The sequence below is a fragment of the Saimiri boliviensis genome, chromosome 7 (genome assembly GCF_048565385.1).
Source record: "Saimiri boliviensis isolate mSaiBol1 chromosome 7, mSaiBol1.pri, whole genome shotgun sequence".
Taxonomy (NCBI): Eukaryota; Metazoa; Chordata; class Mammalia; order Primates; family Cebidae; genus Saimiri; species Saimiri boliviensis.
The window spans coordinates 48860005-48879402 of NC_133455.1; positions in this window are offsets into that span (position 1 = coordinate 48860005).

Here is a 19398-nt window from a genome sequence, read left to right on the forward strand (position 1 = left end):
ATCATGATGCTAGTTAGTTATTTTGCACATTATTTGATGTAGTTTCTTCTTAGTGTCATTGGTCTTTATATTTTGGTATGTTTCTGCAGTGGCTGATACTGGTTTTTCCTTTCCATATTTAGGGGTTCCTGCAGGAGCTCTTGTAAGGCAGATATTACAAGGCCTTAAAATTCCTCAACATTTGCTTCTCTGGAAAGGATTTTATTTCTCCTTCAACTATGAAGCTTAGTTTGGCTGGATATGAAATTCTGGTTTAAAGATTCTTTTCTTTAAGAATGTTGAATATTGCCCCCCTCTCTCTTCTGACTTGTGGGTTTCTGCAGAGAGATCTGCTATTAGTCCAATGAGCTTCACTTTATAGGTAACCTGATCTATCTCTCTGGCTGCCCTTAACATTTTTTTCTTAAATTCAGCCTTGGTATATCTGATGATTATATGTCTTGGGTTGCTCTTCTCGAGGAGTATCTTGGTCGTGGTCTCTGTATTTCCTGAATTTGAATGTTTCTTGGTCTTGCTAGGTCAGTGAAGCTCTGGATAATATCCTGAAGTGTGTTTTCCAACTTGGTTCCATTCTGTCACTTTCAGATACACCAGTCAATCATAGGTTTGATCTTTTCACATAGTCCCATATTTCTTGGGTACTGTGTTTGTTTCTTTTCATTCTTTTTTCTCTAATCTTGTCTTCATTCTTTATTTCATTAAGTTGATCTTCAATCTCTGATATCCTTTCTTCCACTTGATCGATTTGGCTGTTAATACTTGTGCATGCTTCATGAAGTTCTTGTGCTATGTTTCTGTCAGGTCATTTATCTTCTCTAACCTGGTTATTCTAGTTAGCAGTTCCTGTAAGCTTTTATCAAGATTCTTAGCTTCTTTGCATTGGGTTAGAACATGCTCCTTTAGCTTAGAGGAGTTTGTTATTACCTACCTTCTGACGCCTATTTCTGTAAATTCATCAAACTCATCATTTTTTGCCCCCAGTTTTGTGTCCTTGATGGAGAGGAGTTGTGATCATTTGGAGGAGAAGAGGTATTCTGTTTTTTAGAATTCTCAGCATTTTCACACTGTTTGTTCCTCATCTTCATGGATTTATTTACCTTTGATCTTTGATGCTGATGACCTTTGGTAGGGGTTTTTGTGTGGGTATCCTTTTTGTTGATGTTGATATTATTGCTCTCTGTTAGTTTTCCTTCTAACAGTCAGGCTTCTCTTCTGCAGGTCTGCTAGAGTCTGCTAGAGGTCCACTCCAGACCCTATTTCTCTGGGTGTCACCAGCAGAGACTGTAGAACAGCAAAGATTGCTGCCTGCTCATTCCTCTGAAAGTTTCATCCTAGAGGGACACTAATGCCAGCCAGAGCTCCTCTGTATGAGGTGTCTGTCAACTCCTGCCAAGAGGTGTCTCCTAATTAGGAGGCATGGGGGTCAGGGACCTACTTGAGGAAGCAATCTGTCCCTTGGCAGAGCTTGAGCGCTGTGCTGGAGGATCCACTGCACTCTTCACAGCCAGTCTCCAGGGTAGTTTACTTCACTGAGGCTGCGCCCACAGCTGCCCCTTCCCCACAGTTGCTCTGTTCCAGGAAGAGGGGAGTTTTATCTATATGTCTCTGACTGGGGCTGCTGCCTTTCTTTCAGAGATGTCCTGATCAGCGAGGAAGAATCCAGAGAGGCAGTCCGGCCACAGCCACTTTACTGCACTACGGTGACTTCTATCCAGTCTGAACTTTTAGTCAACTTCCTTAACACTGGAGGGGAAAACCACTTACTCAAGCCTGAGTAATGGTGGATACCCTTCCCCCAACCAAATTTGATCTTCCCAGATCAACTTCAGACTGCTGTACTTGCAATGAGAATTTCAAGCCAGTGGTTCTCAGCTTTACCGGTTTCCATGGGTATGGAATCTGCTGAGCAAGACCACTTGTCTCTTTGGCTTCAGTCCTTTTTCTAAGGGAGGGAACAGTTCTGTCTTGCTGTGGTTCCAGGTGCCACTGGGGTACAAAAAAAAAAATCTCCTGCAGCTAGCTTGGTGTTTGCTCAAACAGCTGCCCAATTTTTTGCTTGAAACCTGGGGCCCTGGTAGTATGGGCACACAAGGGAATCTCCTGGTCTGCAAGTTGCAAAATCCCAGCTAGCACAGTCCCTCATGGCTTCCCATGGCTTTTAAGGTCCCTGGCCCCTTGCAATTCCCAGGTGAGGCGATGCCCCACTCTGCTTCTGTTCACCCTCTGTGGGCTGCACCTACTGTCTAACCAGTCCCAGTGAGATAAACCAGGTACCTGAGTTAGAAATACAAAAATCACCCATCTTCTCCATTGGTCTCACTGGGAGCTGCAGACTGGAGCTGTTCCCATTTGGCCATCTTGCCAGATCCCATAAAATGCTTTTTTAAAAAAGTTAAGCAGTCTTTTATGTAATTACACATGAGTAATTGGTTAATCATAGCCTCTTATTAGAAAGAAATGCTACCCTGGAACTTAGAAGGGAAAGATATACTAAGACACCAGATAAACATTTTACTCTTTTGGCGAGGCACTTTTATTCATATATTGGGTAATAGTGCTTATTTTTCTTTTTATTAAAAATAAACCACATTTGATTTAAGTATAATACAAGATTCTCAGGATAGCTACCCATTCTACTTAGCTTTAAGTATTTATTTGTTGGAAAAGATAAAAACTTCCAACACTGGCCACATTCTGGCAAGATACCAATTCTTAGTACAAAGGAACGGGCAGTTAAATAAGATCAGATCTGTATAATAAACATTTAGTTAAATTATCTGACTACATTTACTAAAAAGTATATCTAGATGGGATTTTCAATAGTGTTATTTATGGTTTTATTTCTTTCTGAAGTCTTAGATTAATACATTAGATATTTTAAACCAAAGTGAACTAAATTTAATACAAGCAAATGCAGCAAAATTTTTGTATTTGGAAATTTCAGTTGTACTCCAAAACTAAAATCAATAGTTATGAAATTACTGCAAAAAGTGGCAAGAAAATGTCAGAATGCCTCATGGTAGGATTACTCAACAGTGGCCATTCGAGACCCTCACACATCACCCTATTAATTACCTACTTTCAGCCTGTGTAAAGAAGAGACTAAGCAAGACATCTTCCAAATAAAAACAGCCAAACAGTGTTGTGTTATTGTGTGTTTAGAGACACTGGCAGCAACAAGACTGTAGAGCAGGCGTCCCCAAACTTTTTACACAGGGGGCCAGTTCACTGTCCCTCAGACCATTGGAGGGCCGCCACATACTGTGCTCCTCTCACTGACCTCCAATGAAAGAGGTGCCCCTTCCTGAAGTGTGGCGGGGGGCCGGATGAATGGCCTCAGGGGGCCGCATGTGGCCCACTGACCGTAGTTTGGGGATGCTTGCTGTAGAGCCACAGTTCACCTATGGCCAAGGGCTGATAGCAATATGTTGTCAGAACTCCAAGAAGTTTGTCAGTTTCAGAAGCATGTGGACTGATAGACTGGAGGCAGCCCACAGTGGAGGAAGGACAGACAGGGATAATTTTAGACAAATGAGGAAAGACATTGAAATAATAAACTCTAGAGATTGTAGCAGGTTCGGAATTAGAAGATAGCAATGTCCATGCCATCTGGGGTTCCATGAAGAGCAGCTGTGACAGGAAAAAATAGGGAAATATAATTCTTCCAATAGAGAAAGTCCTTAAGTGGCTTCTTAATTTCCCTCTCAGCACACAGATTGCAGTTTTATTTTTATTTAATCTGTCCCAAAATTTACTCAGGAGGAATCCCATATCCAGCAGTAACAGGCTAGTTTTTTTGCAATCAAAACTCATGCTGAGAAGAATTCAATAAACTGAATAATTTTTTAAAATCTCTTTGTAAGCCTCAGGAAATTACCAACACAATGAGAATATATTGGGCTGAGAAGAGAAGCTTGGGGAAGTTAACTCAAAATGTGTGGCTACTTTTTCTTAAGCAACTGCTGATTCTAAAAGTATAATTAGTGGCAGAAAATATAATAAACGTAGGAGAATTTTAGTGATCTCATAGGACTGGGGAGAAAAGTTAGGGGTGTGAGAAGGATGGTCCTTTGGTGAAAAACTGTAGGCTTCTGATGGAAGTCCCAAAGCATCTCCAGGAATGAGAGTGAAGTAGAAATAAACTAGTAGTCACAAGGAATAGTCGGTATCTTCACCATCTCAGTTCATAATTGGACTGAGGATAATTTGGCTCCAGAAGAGGTTTCAAGCCACAAGCAGTCAATCTTCTCTAAGAAAACAATATAATTGATCAGTCTTGCCAGCCAGTTGTACTTCTTGTTAGTCTATCCTCTCTTTTGAGAGTTAGTTCCTTTTCACAGATTGCTGCCCTTAGCTTTATTTTATTCCTTTCACTTTGTTTTCTTTGTTTAATTGGCTAAGATTTCTTTTCTTGACTTCTCCAGCTGGCATCTGGTGGGTGCCCCTGTGGGATGAAGCCTCCAGAGTGAAAAGATCACTGATTTTTAGTCTTTCTTTTCTCATATAATGCTAAAAATTTTCATTGAAGTATAGTTTAAGTTTAAATTTTGAGTGAAAATTTAAGTTCACTATTTTTTTGTATGTATCAAATAATCTTTACTAATTAAGTCTACGTCTTTATAATTTTTTCTTATACTTGATCTGGCCAGTTGTGGAGGAAAAAAATATAAATTTCCTCCAATAATTTTCTGTATCTGTTTATTTTATGTCATACAGTTTTCATTTTACATATTTTGCTGTGGAATTACTGTTGTGAAAAATTTCTTAGCAGCTGCATTGACATTGTACATTTTCTTTATAGTCATAATAAAATGACCCTTTTTGCTTCAATGAATGATTTGTCTCTTCAACAACTCTTTTAATATGATATCACAAATGCCACTTTCTAGTATTAAAGCATTTGCTTCGTATATTGGTCAAGGCCCCTGCATTTACAAGTCCCCAATAAGTTTAACTAGTTTAAGGATAAAAGGAAATTTATTGGCTTAAAGAACTGGTGTTCACACAGGATTAAAGAAGCAGCTATAAAAATGTAGCCTTGGTGACTAAATAAAGACTTAATTTAGCTAGAATTCTTTTTATACCCAACTTCAGTCATGCCTTAGCTCAACTTGAATTTATTTTCTAATATCAGCAGTTCTTCCTATGTGACAAGTTATAAAGCCGACCCACAATCAAACCTTTTCAGCATGGAACACAGAGGCAAAGCCTCAAAATCTAGACTAATATTGAAAGAGAAGAGCTCTCCTGGGCTGCCTTATATGAAAAAAAACAACCTCACAGGTCTGAGCATTTAGGATTGAGGATGGACAGACGAAGCTGGGGGACCTTGCTTGGCAGTTAAAGATAATAAATACAACAGTTCATATGCCTGATAGGAGTTTCATTATATTTCCCTTACACTCTTGATTCTTTTGGTTTAAGATGTGTCTCAAAGATAGCATACACTTGGTTTTGTTTTTTTTAATCCGATTTCAATCTGTTTTCTTTTCTCTTCTATAAGGTAACTATCTCATTCATATTTTCACTTTCAGAGTTTATTTACTTCTGTCTTCTATCTTAATTTTATAATATTGTATGTGTAATACTATTGGGCTTTTTTTTTTTTTTTTTTTTTTTTTGCTTTTGTCTTTTCCATATTTTTTGTTTTCTAATTTTTGTTTTCCCCCTTTTTCTTGCTGTGGAAAAGTAAACAGTTTAAGTTCCTTTTTTAGATCTTAGAGTGAATAAATTTGTATCTGTAAATAATATGCTTGAGTCTATATTTCTCAATTCATCAGTTTCAGAAACCAGTCTTTGGTGCATCCTATAAGAGACAATGAAATTATCAAGCTCATCCTACTTTTTCTTTCATTCTCACATTTATTTTCCAGTTGATTTTTTTATTCCATTAAAACATAAATTCTGTAAGAGCAGAGATAATTCAAAAATGTATTTCCAGTTTCTAGAATATTTTCTGAAGTAGAATAAATGTTAAGTAATTATGCTTCATGACTGCAAAAAAGGAAAAAGAAGGAAATACATCATACTCATAACAATTACTTCTTCCAAGAAGTGGGAAACACCTGACAAGTAGGATAAAGAAAAACTAAGATTCTAGTTTGCATATAAATTTAATTTTTATAGTATGGCTAATTAAAGTTAATAGAAATAATTAAAACTTACCATATCTTTATTAATTTTATCTGCATAGAATTTACATTATTTTCTGCTTTCTCTGTGGATGTATATAAATGTGAGATTTCCTGAAAAATTTTTGTTAAACTTATTTTTTTTTATTTTTCTTTTGCAGTGAGCTAAGATTGCACCACTGTAAACTTAATTTTTTAAAAAGTTTTAAGTTCACAAAAATAAGAGGAAGAGATTTTCTAATAATACATACTCTCCTCCTACACAAGTATAACATTTCCTGTTATCAGCATCCCTCACCAGAGTGGTACATTTGTTATAACAGATGAACCTACATTGACAAATCATAATCTCCCAAAGTCTGTAATTTACATTGGGATTCATTGTTTTGGTTTTTGAAAAGTATATAATGACACATATCTAACATAGTATAGTACACAATATTTTTACTGCCTTAAAAATCCTCCATACTTTACCTATTTATCATTCCATATACTGTTGGGGTTCAGGAGTTCAGGGGAACCCTCAGCTTCCCTGAGAGCATGTTTCTCCAGGTTCTTGCTCTGTCTCTCAAGAATGAGAGAGGAGACCACAGTGCAGTACGATCATGAAATAAATACCAGACTCCAAAAATGTTGCAGAAAATGATTTATTTAGGCAGAGAGAGAAAAAAGAGGAGGAGAGAGAAGGAAACAGCTCTCAAATTGAATGAGAGAAAGGAAAGCCACTCTCACACAGAGTGAGAAGGGTTCCCAGAGGGAGAAAAACAGAGAAGGAAAACTCCCCTCACACTGAGTGAGAGAATATGGAAAGATGGAATTCAGGAGAGAAAAGACAGCTTCCACACTGGTTGGAAGGGGACCCCAGAGGGAAAATCTAGGAGAGGAAAGAGAGCTCCCACTATGTGTGAGGGGATTCCAGAGAGCTGGAAATCGGTGTGGGTGAAGGAGCACGGGAATTTATCCTGGGAGAAACTGCCACCTCCCCAAGTTCCTCTGGCCAATGGAAAGAGTTCCTTTAAACTTCCACTGGGGTGATTGACTCTTAGTTTCTTCCCGTGCCCACAAAATTTAAATATAAACCATTAAATCTGAATGGAGAGAGGTGGGAGAGGGGCATGGTGCTGGGAAATTCTTGCCCTTAAAACTATGTCCCCTTGTGGACCCGGATAGAATGCATTCCCTCAATACCACCCCCCAACCTCTGGCAAAATCTTTTCACTGCCTCTTTTTACTGTCTCTGTTGTTTCCCATTTTCCAGAATGACGTACAGTTGGAATCTTAAGTACATGAGCTTGGTGGAACCCACCACAGTTGGGTAATGCTGCTGTAGCCAGACTGCCTCTCTAGATTTGACTTCTTTGGGCAAGGCGTCTGAAAGAAAGGCAGCAGCCCCAGTCAGGGACTTCCAGATAAAACTTCCATCTCCTTGGGACAATGCAGCTGGGGGAGGGGGGGGCTGTGGGTGCAGCTCCAATAGACTTAAGCATTCCTGCCTGCCAGCTCTGAAGAGAGTGGTGGATCTCCCAGCACAGCACAGTGCTTGTGCTCTGCTAAGGGACAGACTGCCTTCTCCCATGCATTCTTACTGGGAGATACCTCCCAGCAGGGGTCAACAGACAACTCATAAAGGAAAGCTCCAGCTGGCATCTGGTGAGTGGCCCTCTGGGATGAAATCTCCAGAGGAATGAGCAGGCAGCAATCTTTGCTGTTCTGCAGTCTGTGCTGGTGATAACTAGGCAAACATGGTTTGGAGTAGACCTCCAGCAAACTCCAGCAGACTTGCAGAAGAGTAGCCTGACTGTTAAAAGGAAAACTAACAACAGAAAGCAATAACATCAACATCAACAAAAATACACCCATGTAAACACCTCATCTAAAGGTCATTGGCATCCAAGATCAAAGGTATATAAATTCATGAAGATGAAAACAAAAGCACAAAAATGCTGAGAATTCCAAAAACCAGAATGTCTCTTCTCCAAAGGATCCCAACTCCTTGCCAGTAAAGGAACAAAACTGGATGGAGAATGCATTTAACAAATTGACAGAAATAGGCTTCAGAAGGTGGATAATAACAAACTCCTCTGAGCTAAAGGAGTATGTTCTAACCCAACATAAGAAAGCTAAGAACCTTGACAAAAGGTTAGAGGAATTGCTAACTAGAATAAACCAGTTTAGAGAAGAACATAAATGACCTGATGGAGATGTAAAACACAGAACAAGAACTTCATGAACTATACATAAGTAACAATAGCCTAATCGGTCAAGTGAAAGCAAGGATATGAGAGACTGAAAATCAACTTAATGAAATGAAGCATAAAGACAAGATTAGAGAAAAAAAGAATGAAAATGAACAAACACAGACCCAAGAAATATGGAACTCTGTGAAAATACCAAACCTATGTTTGATTGGTGTATCTGAAAGTGACAGGGAGAATGGAACCAAGTTGGAAAATACATTAGGATATTATCCAGGAGAACATTTTCACCCTAGCAAGACTGGACAACATTCAAAATTAAGAAATAGAGAGAACGTCACTAAGATACTCCTTGAGAAGAGTAACCCCAAGACGCATAATCATCAGATTCACCAAGGTTGAAATGAAGGAAAAAATGTTAAGGGCAGCCAGAGAGAAAGTTCAAGTTCCTCACAAAGGGAAGCCCATCAGACTAACAGTGGATCTCTCAACAGAAGCTGTACCAGCCAAAAGAAAGTGGGGGCCAATATTCAACATTCTTAAAAGAATTTTTAACCCAGAATTTTATATCCAGCCAAACTAAGCTTTATAAACAAAGGATAAATAAAATCCTTAACAGACAAGCAAATGCTGAGGGATTTTGTAACCACCAGGCCTGCCTTAACAAAAGCTTCTGAAGGAAGCACTAAATATGGAAAGGAAAAACCAGTACCAACCACTACAAAAACATACCAAAATGTAAAGACCATTGATATTATGAAGAAACAGCATCAACTAATGTGCAAAATAACCAACTAGCATCGTGATGACAGGATCAAATTCACACATAACAACAGTGACCTTAAATGTAAATGGGTTAAATGCTTCAAAAGACACAGAATGGCACATGGGATAGAGTCAAGACACATTGATATGCTCTATTCAGGAGACCCTTCTGATGTGCAAAGACATACATAGGTTCAAAATAAAGGGATGAAGGAATATTTACCAAGCAAATGAAAAAAAAAATCAGGGGTTGCAAACTTAGTCTCTGATAAAACAGACTTTAAACAAAGATTAAAGAAAGATGAAAAAGGATACTGCATAACAGTAAAGGGATCAATATAACAGGAAGAGCTAACTATCCTAGATACATATGCACCCAGTATAGGAGTACCAAGATTTGTAAGGCAAGTTCTTAGAGACCTACCAGGAGACTTAGACTTCCACACAATAATAGTGGGAAACTTCACCACCCCACTATCAATATTAAATAGATCAATGAGATAGAAAATTAGCAAGAGTATTCAGGACTTCAACTGAGCTCTGGATTAAGCGGACTTAATATTTATAAAATCTCCACCCCAAATCAAGAGAATATACATTTTTCTCAGTACCACATAGCACTTATTCTAAAATTGACCACGTAATTGAAGGTAAAACACTCCTCAGCAAATGAAAAAGAAAGGAAACCCATAACAGTCTCTCAGACCACAGTGTAATCAAATTACTAATCGGGATTAAGAAACTCACTCAAAACTGCACAACTATATGGAAACTGAAAAACCCATTCCTGAATGAATTGAGTAAATAATGAAATTAAGGCAGAAACATAAGTTTTTAAACCAGTGAGAGCAAATATACAACATACTAGAATCTCTGGGACACAGTTTAATCAGTGTTTAGAGGGAAATTTATAGCACTAAATGCCCAGATGAGAAAGTGGGAAAGAGCTAAAATTGACACCCTAACATGACAATTTAAATAACTAGAGAAGAGCAGACAAATTCAAAAGCTACGAGAAGACAAATAATGCAAATCAGAGCAGAACATAAGGATTCAGAGACATGAAAAACCCCTTTAGAAAATCAGTAATTCCAGGGGTTGGTTTATTGAAAAGATTAACAAAGTAAAGATTAACAAAGTAGACTGCTAGCCCAACTAATAAAGAAGAAAAGAGAAGAATCAAATAGACACACAAAAAAATAAAGGGGATATTACTGCTGATTCCACAGAAATACAACTATCAGAGAATATTATAAACACCTCTATACAAATAAAATGGAAAATCTAGAAGAAATTGAATTATTGGACATGTATACCCCCTCAAGACTAATCCAGGAAGAAGTCAAATATCTGAGTAGACCAATAACATGTTATCAAATTTAGACAGCAATTAATACTCCACCAACCAAAAAAAGCCCAGGACCAGATGGATTCACAGCCAGATTCTACCACAGGTACAAAAAGGGGTTGGTACCATTCCTTCTGAACTATTCCAAAGAATAGAAAAAGAGGGAGACTCTTCCCTAAATCATTTTATGAGGCCAGTAGCATCCTGATTCCAAAACCTGCCAGAGACACAACAAATAAAATTTCAGGCCAATAACCCTGATGAACATTGATGTAAAAATTCTTAATAAGATATTAACAAACTGAATCCAGCAGCATATCCAAAAGCTTATCCATCATGATCAAGTTGGTTTTATCCCTGGGATGTAAGCCTTGTCCAAAATACACAAATCAATAAACATAATCTGTTACATAAATGGAATCAATGATAGAAGCATGTGATTTTCTCAATTGAGGCAGAAAAGGCCTTTGATAAAATTGAACACCCCTTCATGCTAAAAACACTCAATAAACTATTGATGGAACATATCTCAAAATAATAAGAGCTATTTATGACAACACACAGTCAATATACTGAATGGGCAAAAGCTGGAAGCATTCCCTTTGAAAACTGGCACAAGGCAAGCATGCCCTCTCCCACTATGCCTATTTAACATAGTATTAGAAGTTGTGGCCAGGACAATCAGGCAAGAGAAAGAAAGAGGGTATTCATGTAGGAAGAGTAGAAGTTAAATTGTCTGTCTGTAGATGACATGATTGTATATTTAGAAAACCCTGTCATCTCAGCCCACAAACTCCTTAAGCTGATAAGCAACTTCAGCAAAGCCTCAGGATACAAAATCAATGTGCGAAATTTACAAGCACTTCTACACACCAGTAATAGGCAAGCAGAGAGCCAAATCATCAGTGAATTCCCATTCACAATTGCTACAAAGAGAATAAAGTACTTAAGAATAAAACTTACAAAGGATGTGAAGGAATGTCTCAAGGAGAACTACAAACCACTTCTCCAAGAGATAAGAGAGGGCACAAACAAATGGAAAAACATTCCATGTTCATGGATATGAAGAATAAATATCATGAAAATGGCCATACTGCCCAAAGTAATTTATGGATTCAATGCTATTCCCATCAAGCTACCAATGACCCTCTTCACAGAACTGGAAAAAAACACCTTAAACTTCATATGGAACCAAAAGAGAGCCCACATAGCCAAGTCAATTCTAAGCAAAAAGGACAAAGCACACAACAATTAGTGTTACAATCTGCATTTTTCAGTGTATTTATCAGTGTCAGGGAGTTTTATGCTTCTAGATTATTTCTTATTGCTTATTAGTATCCTTCCACCCCCCTCCCCAACAACTGAAGAATTTTGTTAGCATTTCTTATAGGACAGGACTGGTGTTAATGAAATCCCTTGGCTTTTCTTTGTCTGGCAAAGCCTTTATTTATGCTTTATGTTTGAATTATATTTTCAATGGATTTACTATTCTAGGATGAAAGTTCTTTTCCTTCAGCACTTTAAATATGTCATGCCATTCTTCCCTGGTCTGTAAAGTTTCCACTGAGAATTCTGCTGCCAGACATATTGAAGCTCTTTTATACGTTATTTGTTAGTTTTATCTTGTCGCTTTCATAATACATTCTTTTTCATTGACCTTTGGGAGTTTAATTATTAAATGTCTTAAATTTGTGTTATTTGGGTTAAGTCTTTTAGATGTTATATAACCTTCTTGTACTTAATATTGATATGATTCTCTAGGTTTGGAAAGTTCTGTTATTAGCCCTTTAAATAAATTTTCTATTCCGATTTCTCTCTTTACCTTCTCTTTCAGGCCAATAACTCAGATTTGCCATTTTGAGACTTTGTAGAAAAAAAGAATAAAAACCAACAAATTATGCTAACAAAACCTTTTCTAGATTTTGTTAGCATACTTTATTGTTAGCATACTTTATTGCTTTTTATTCTTTTTTCTTTTTTCTCCTCTGACTGTGTATTTTGAAATACCCTGTCTTCAGACTCTCTCATTCTTCCACTTGGTCAGTTCTCCTGTTGAGAGACTCTCATGTATTCTTCAGTATGTTAACTGAATTTTTCATTCCCAGAATTTCTGCTTGATTTTTTAAAATTATTTCAATCTTAGCTAAATTTATCTGATAGTATTCTTAATTTTTCCCTGTATTATATTGAATGTTGTTGAGCTTCCTCAAATAACTATTTTGAGGTTTCTGAGTTCACATATCTGTCTCTCCAAGATTGGTCACTGGTCCCTTATTTTGTGCTGCGAGGTCATGTTTTCCTGGATGGTCTTGGTGCTTGCAGATGTTCATCAGTGTTGGTACATTAAAGGGGTAGGTATTGTAGTATTTGCAGTCTGGGCTTGTTTGTACCCATTCTTCTTGAGAATGTAGTACTTTCCAAGTACTCCAAGGGAGTTGAGTCTTGTCTTCTAACTCTTTGGACACTATAGTCATATCTGCATTATGGGGCAACACATGCCCAGTAACACTGTGAGTCTTACAGGCTTGTAGAGGTACCATCTTGGTGGACTTAGGTAAGGTCCAGGAGAATCCCCTTGACTACCAGGCAGAGACTTGTTTTTTTTTCTTATTTTTTCCCAAACAGATGGAGTCTCTCTCTGTGCTGAGCTGCCTGGAACCTGGGGGAGGGTTGATATAGGCACCCCCATGGCCAGCACCACTAGGATTGCACTGGGTGGGACCCAGAGGCAGCACAGCCCTGGATCTTGTCCAAGGCCCACAACAACCACTGCCTGGCTACCACTGGTATTCACTCTGTTTCCAAGTGCTCTTCAGTCACCTGGTGGTGAATCCATTCATGCTTTTGTTATATTCTTCACACTGGTGAGCTCATTCCTGGCTCACAGCAGGTCCTGAAATGCTATCCAAAATCTCAGGCTACAGTCAGGAGCCTTAGGAATCTATGTGGTGCTCTATGCAACTGTGGTTGAGCAGTCTCTCCAAGTCTAAGATTAAATACATTCTACTCTTTTCTCTCTTTTCATGCAGAATGAGTTTTACCTATGACCCCACCTTCCCCATGTCAGTAGCAAGTACTGCCTGGCTAACAATGATATTTCACTTAAATCACAAGGCTCTTCAGTTAGCTGTGGTGATCTGTGTGCTTGAGAGATAGATGTTGCCATGATTATGGAAGTGGAATTTTGAGTAACTGGATCTCTTCCTTCAAAGAAGTCTTCTCTGACCCAGGGCAGTTCCAGAAATGCCATCCAGTATCCAAGGCCTAGTATTGGGAACCCCAGCCTCTTGATGCTCTATCCCATGGCAGCTAAGCTGGTACCCAAGCTGTTAAGACAAAGTCCCCTTTACTCTTCGCTGTCCTTTTCTTAAGTGTAAGAGGTCTCTCCTCATGGCTACTGCACCTGCAAATGCACTGGGTCACAATGGGTTGGGTTTGATCCAAGGCCTACAGTGAGTACTTCCTTTCCACTGCTGATGTTTACTCAAGGCCCAAGGACTCCTTAGTCAGCAGGTTATCAATCCTCCAAAAATTGGGCACCTCCTTTCTAGGCAGTGGATTCCTTTCTTGCCTATGTTGTGTCTAAAAATGTCATCTGGGAGCGAGGGCCTTAAATGTGGATCTCAGGACTCTTCCTGGTGCTCTGTTTTACTGTAACTGAGTTGGTGTCCAAATTTTAAGATAAGGTCCTCTATACTCTCACTACTTCTCCAGTAGGAGGAAGGAACACCTCACAAAGCTGAAAGCTGCACTGCTAGGGGTTGGGAGAGCGGTGATGCCAGTACTGTCTTGGTCACCACTGCTGGTCTTCTTAGGCAGCATGCACCCCAAGTCCAGTTGATGAGTCTAGCACAGCACCAGGACTTACCCAGGAATTGCAGTGGCCTAGACTGCCTTTCGAGTTTATTTAGAACCCCAGAGTGTTTTACCTGTGGAGGTAGGGCTAACTGGAACTTAGCTTTTGACCACTGGAATGGATGATTTCCCTCTGGCTAGGGATGGTCAAAACTGATACCTTCCTCAGTGTCAGCTGGATTGCGTCTCATGTTGCTTTCTGCTGTGACAGTACAACACTAAGTTCCAATACAAAATCCCACGATCACTGTACTATCTTTCCCTCAAGCACAAAGATTGTCTCTCCACACTATGCGCGCAGCTGCCAGGCTGGGTGGGGGATATGGGAGGGGTGGTATTAGCAGTTGAAGACTGTCTTTCCTACTCTCTTCAGTGCTACTTTCCTAGATACTATGATGGCTTATCTAAATTTTGTTCTTCATAAAGGTACTTTCTTGTGTGGATAGTTGTCCAATTTGGCGATTCTACTGGGGGTGGGGAGCAATTGCTGGAGGGTTCTATTCAACCTTGCTCTGCCTCTGGATCCAATTCTGTTTTTATTGGGGCTCCAGCTATATTTTTAATTTAGATAATATGTGAAGCTAGTTTTCTTAAAAAGGTCTTTTTAGAGAGTTGGTTCTTAGTTATTTCTGGGAAACTGGCTTTTAAAAGATTTCTTCATTGTAAGATTTTAATTTTTATCATCAGGGACATTAGTTACCTGCTTTCCTTAAATAGCATTAAGTACTTACCATTATTTTTTATACCTATGTGACCAGCACCCCCACATACACCCAAAAATAGACTCAAACAGGGTACACTGGGCAAATATATTTTGTACATATTTCTGCATTTCATGGTTATAAGAGCATGCTCTGCTACTCTTCAGGGGGAGCTTAAGATGCCTGCATAGGGAATTGTCCAGATTCTGCTTGACATCTTTTTCTCCTACAGACTTGGCTGTGTATTCTTATGTGTCACTATATCAAATCTTAGTCATTAAGTATACTGTATGCTAAATCCTGTGTGTCTTTCATGAAGGAATCTGGTCTTGGAGCCTCTTTCATAACTCTCACTTTCTAACATGTTTTTTAGATTTAATTATTTTATTTCCTCAGAATCATCTTGAATCTTTTCAAGGGCAAGTAATGGATAATTGTTAAAATGTTTGATCCTTTCCTTAATGTGTTTTAGAAGAAAGCTCTGATAGTAAGAACTTTCAATACAGTTTCCCTCTTTCTTCATAGTGTGGTTTACTATAGTTTTGTTTGGGGGTACAGATTCTTATGCTATTCTACTCAACCTATTCATATTAAAGGGACATCAGTGCAAGTCTAATGACCTTAAAATCTGTAACTCTGTAAGGATTGGTCAATAGAAAAATAGATATTGTAACACTGAGAAAAGTTAAAATAATCACTATACCAGTTCAGACCTTAGACCTCAATGGTTCTAATGCTTTCTGTCCTCTTGGAACCTTTCCTCTGCCATGAGAATATACCCAGACTATTCTCCTCAACACTGAGATAAATCAAAGATAATCATCTCAACTGATGCTCTCTGTCTACAGAGGTATGAAGATGATTAGTGTTAGAAACACACAGCCATCATGTAAATTTATTCTCTATTGTTTCTATCCTTTTTAATTTTTGTTTTTATTTTTTCTTTGTTTTTGTTTAATTTACATTTCTATTTTGTTTCTTTTGCATTTTTTGCTTTTTCAAGACACTGAGTTTCACATAGCATATTAAACAGCAATAGCTAACTGATACGAAGTGTCAAAGATACTATCTTGTCCAGTAGATTAATAATTTTTAACCTGTTAATCAAAGTAGCTATAGGCCTATTTTAACTTTAGTGTATTTAAAAGAATTGGCTGGATGCAGTGGCTTATGCCTGTAATCCCAGCACTTTGGAAGGCTGGCAGGTGGATCACTTGAGATCAGGGGTTCCAGACCAGACTGGTGAACATGGTGAAACTCAATCTCTATTAAAAATACAAAAAGTAGCTGGGCATGGTGGCATGTGCCTGTAGCCCCAACTACTTGGGAGGCTGAGGCAGGAGAGTAGCTTGTACCTGGGAGGCAGAGGTTGCAGTGAGCCAGGATTGTGCCACTGCACTCCAGACTGGACAACAAGAGCAAAACAGTCTCAAAAAAAAAAAAAAAAAAAAAAAAAAAAAAAGACTTAGTAATTATCAATGTTATCATTCCAGGAATAAATATCCAAAGATTCTACAGTGTAAGAAATCTCTCATAACACAAATCCCTAATTCCATTTTATATTGATAATTCAATTGGTCTTAGTAATCCCATTAGTGAATCATTCATATTACCAGGCTAATAAACGAAATAAGTGAGCATGATGCTATAGGGTTCCATTGAAATATTTGGGCTTAATATATAATTTCTGAAGTTAAATAATTAAAGTCATGGGGACAAGAACTGAAGACATTGCTTTCTTTGACAGATTGAAGGTTTTCATATGTTTCCAGTGTTGTGGAATATCTTGAGACATTGGAAGTCTATGTTTATCCTTTTTTATCATGAGCTTTATTGCAAAACACTCACCATAAGAAGAGGGATAGTAATAGAACAAGGTGATTTGAGAATATCTTTCATTTTTTACAACAATCTGTCTGTGGGATTTGGTATGTCACAGGGCCTAGTTTGAGCCTAAGTTTTCTAATTACATTAAACATTTCAAATCCTATCCTTTACTTACTGAGGATGTTTTTGTTTGGAAGTAATTAAAGATAAAATTTATATGGATTTTATAAGATGAAAAAATTCTATTCTCTCAAATAATGTGAAGTCCAGAATATATTCATATTCAATCTCTACTTCCTTTGTCACTGTTAACTGCTTTCTTCTATATATTGGCTTTATCTTCACATGAATAAGAAAATAGCCATGGACTTTTTGAGCCCACCCCTGTTGGTGACTTTTCTCAAATCAAGAAGGGTTCTGTTGTAGAAAGATATATCCAAGTAAAATCAAGTTTCTATTACAACAAGAGAAAAGCTCATGGAAGCTTGGTTGGTGACCTAGAATGCCCATTATAGGTTTTATATTGTTAACATTTCATTTTAGCTTTAATGTATCTATGGTTGACTATAGTGTGAAGCGTTATGAATATGACCTTCATATTTTGAAAACTAACTTTGTTTTTAAAGAAATTGTTATTTTTAATTTTTATTTATTTATTTTTTTGTTGTTGTTTGAGATGGAGTCTCACTCTGTCACCCAGGTTGGAGTACAGTGGTGAGATCTTGGCTCACTGCAATCTTCCCCTCCTGGTTAATGTGATTCTCCTGCCTCAGCCTCCTGAGTAGCTTAGATTATAGGCATGCACCACCATACCGGCCTAATTTCTGTATTTTTAGTAGAGACAGGGTTTTACCATGTTGGCAGGCTGGTCTTGACCTCCTGACCTCAAGTGATCCAGCTGCTTCAGCCTTCCAAAGTGCTGGGATTGTAAGTGTGAGCCACCACACCCACCAAGGACTTTTTAACTAGTGGAAAATACATTTCATTTGTCTGTTGTTTTTTGGGCTCATGAGAAAAGGAAAGCAGTGACCCTTTCAAACCTTGACCAACTCTAATACTGGATTTATGATTTCACTTTTCTTATAAAGTGGGTTTGAAGAATACGTATAAAGGGGACATGTAGAGAAGAAAGAATAAAAAGTAGAAAAACAAAATAATGGAGGAAATTTTTCTAATAGCACGTGTTTAAAGCAGAAACCAATTTTAAATGTAATGGAATAATGACAGTAATTACCCTATTCCTTTATCTTCCAGTCACCTTGCATGAAATAATTTAGTATTTGTGGTAGGAATGATTTTACATATGATCAGTTTGAGACATATAGAGGTTTAAAAATTTCCCATTGATAATTCTAGGAAATGTCATGGGCGTATGATATAATATCCTTATTCACATCAGCATGTTTAAAACCTATCACAAAATTTATATGGAAATTTATAATTTTTTATGGAACTGAGTATAATTTCAGAAATTGTTCAGGCTGTTATAAGGTTTTCCTATTAAAATATCTTGTAAAATCTATGTATATTATTGAAAGTAAAATGTTAAGTATGTATTGTAAACATTGATTTCATAGATTAAAATAGCTGTTGTTGCAATGTAACATGTAAGAGTATGTTCATGATGGCATTTAAATCAGTAGTTTCAAAATCAATTTCTTGACACATTTAGCTTTAGAGCAGTTTACCTAAATCTCTGAAACGGTATGTAGGGAGGAGTACAGTTTCAATATTTTTATTACATGAAAATAGATTTCACCCGATGTTTTAGGGTGTGTGAGTATGCTGATAGTCGCTTCAATTTCTTCTTCTACTGCTACCTTTACCATTCCTTTTGATGAAAACTATTCCTTTTCCTTTCTGGCTCTTTACAATATATTCTTGTACCCCCACATTCTCCTAATAGTCTGCACCTATACTTTATACATTATTCATTAAATAGTTCATTCAACAAATATATTTGATTGCTGTAAACAAAAATTAAAACCTGATGGCTAACAAGAACACAGATGATCAGCCAAGACTTTGCATAAAAAATAACATGAGAGCTGAGATTTGAATAGTTGGAAGTAAGTAAAAAACGAGCAAAGATAAGAGTAAGCAAAGGCACAGAGACTGAAAGTGACTTAGAAACTTTGAGTAACTGAAAGGTTAGCATGGTCAAAGCACAGACAGGAAAAGAATGACAGGCCATGAGGCTACAGAATAAGGGAGGAATTCTGCTTCACGTTCTCCCACTGCCTTCCACATAAAGGTGAAATTTCTTAAACCGGCATGAGAGGATCCTCAGTGTTTAACCTCTCGCCTTTTCCATTAGAACTAAGATAACATGCTACAGTGAAACCAATGCAGAAGAGGGAGGGTATGTCTACCAAACATGGGTTAAATTGCAGTGTCAACATTTACCATATAATTTGGAATAAGTTAATTTGCCTCTCTATAACTAGCAAGCTACTTTACTCTCTGACTCGTAATGGGAAAATGGAATTACTAATATCCTGCAAGGGAGATGAGATGAAACCATTTAGCACAGGTAAGGTATTTCACTTTAATAATACATTAAAAAAAACATAAAA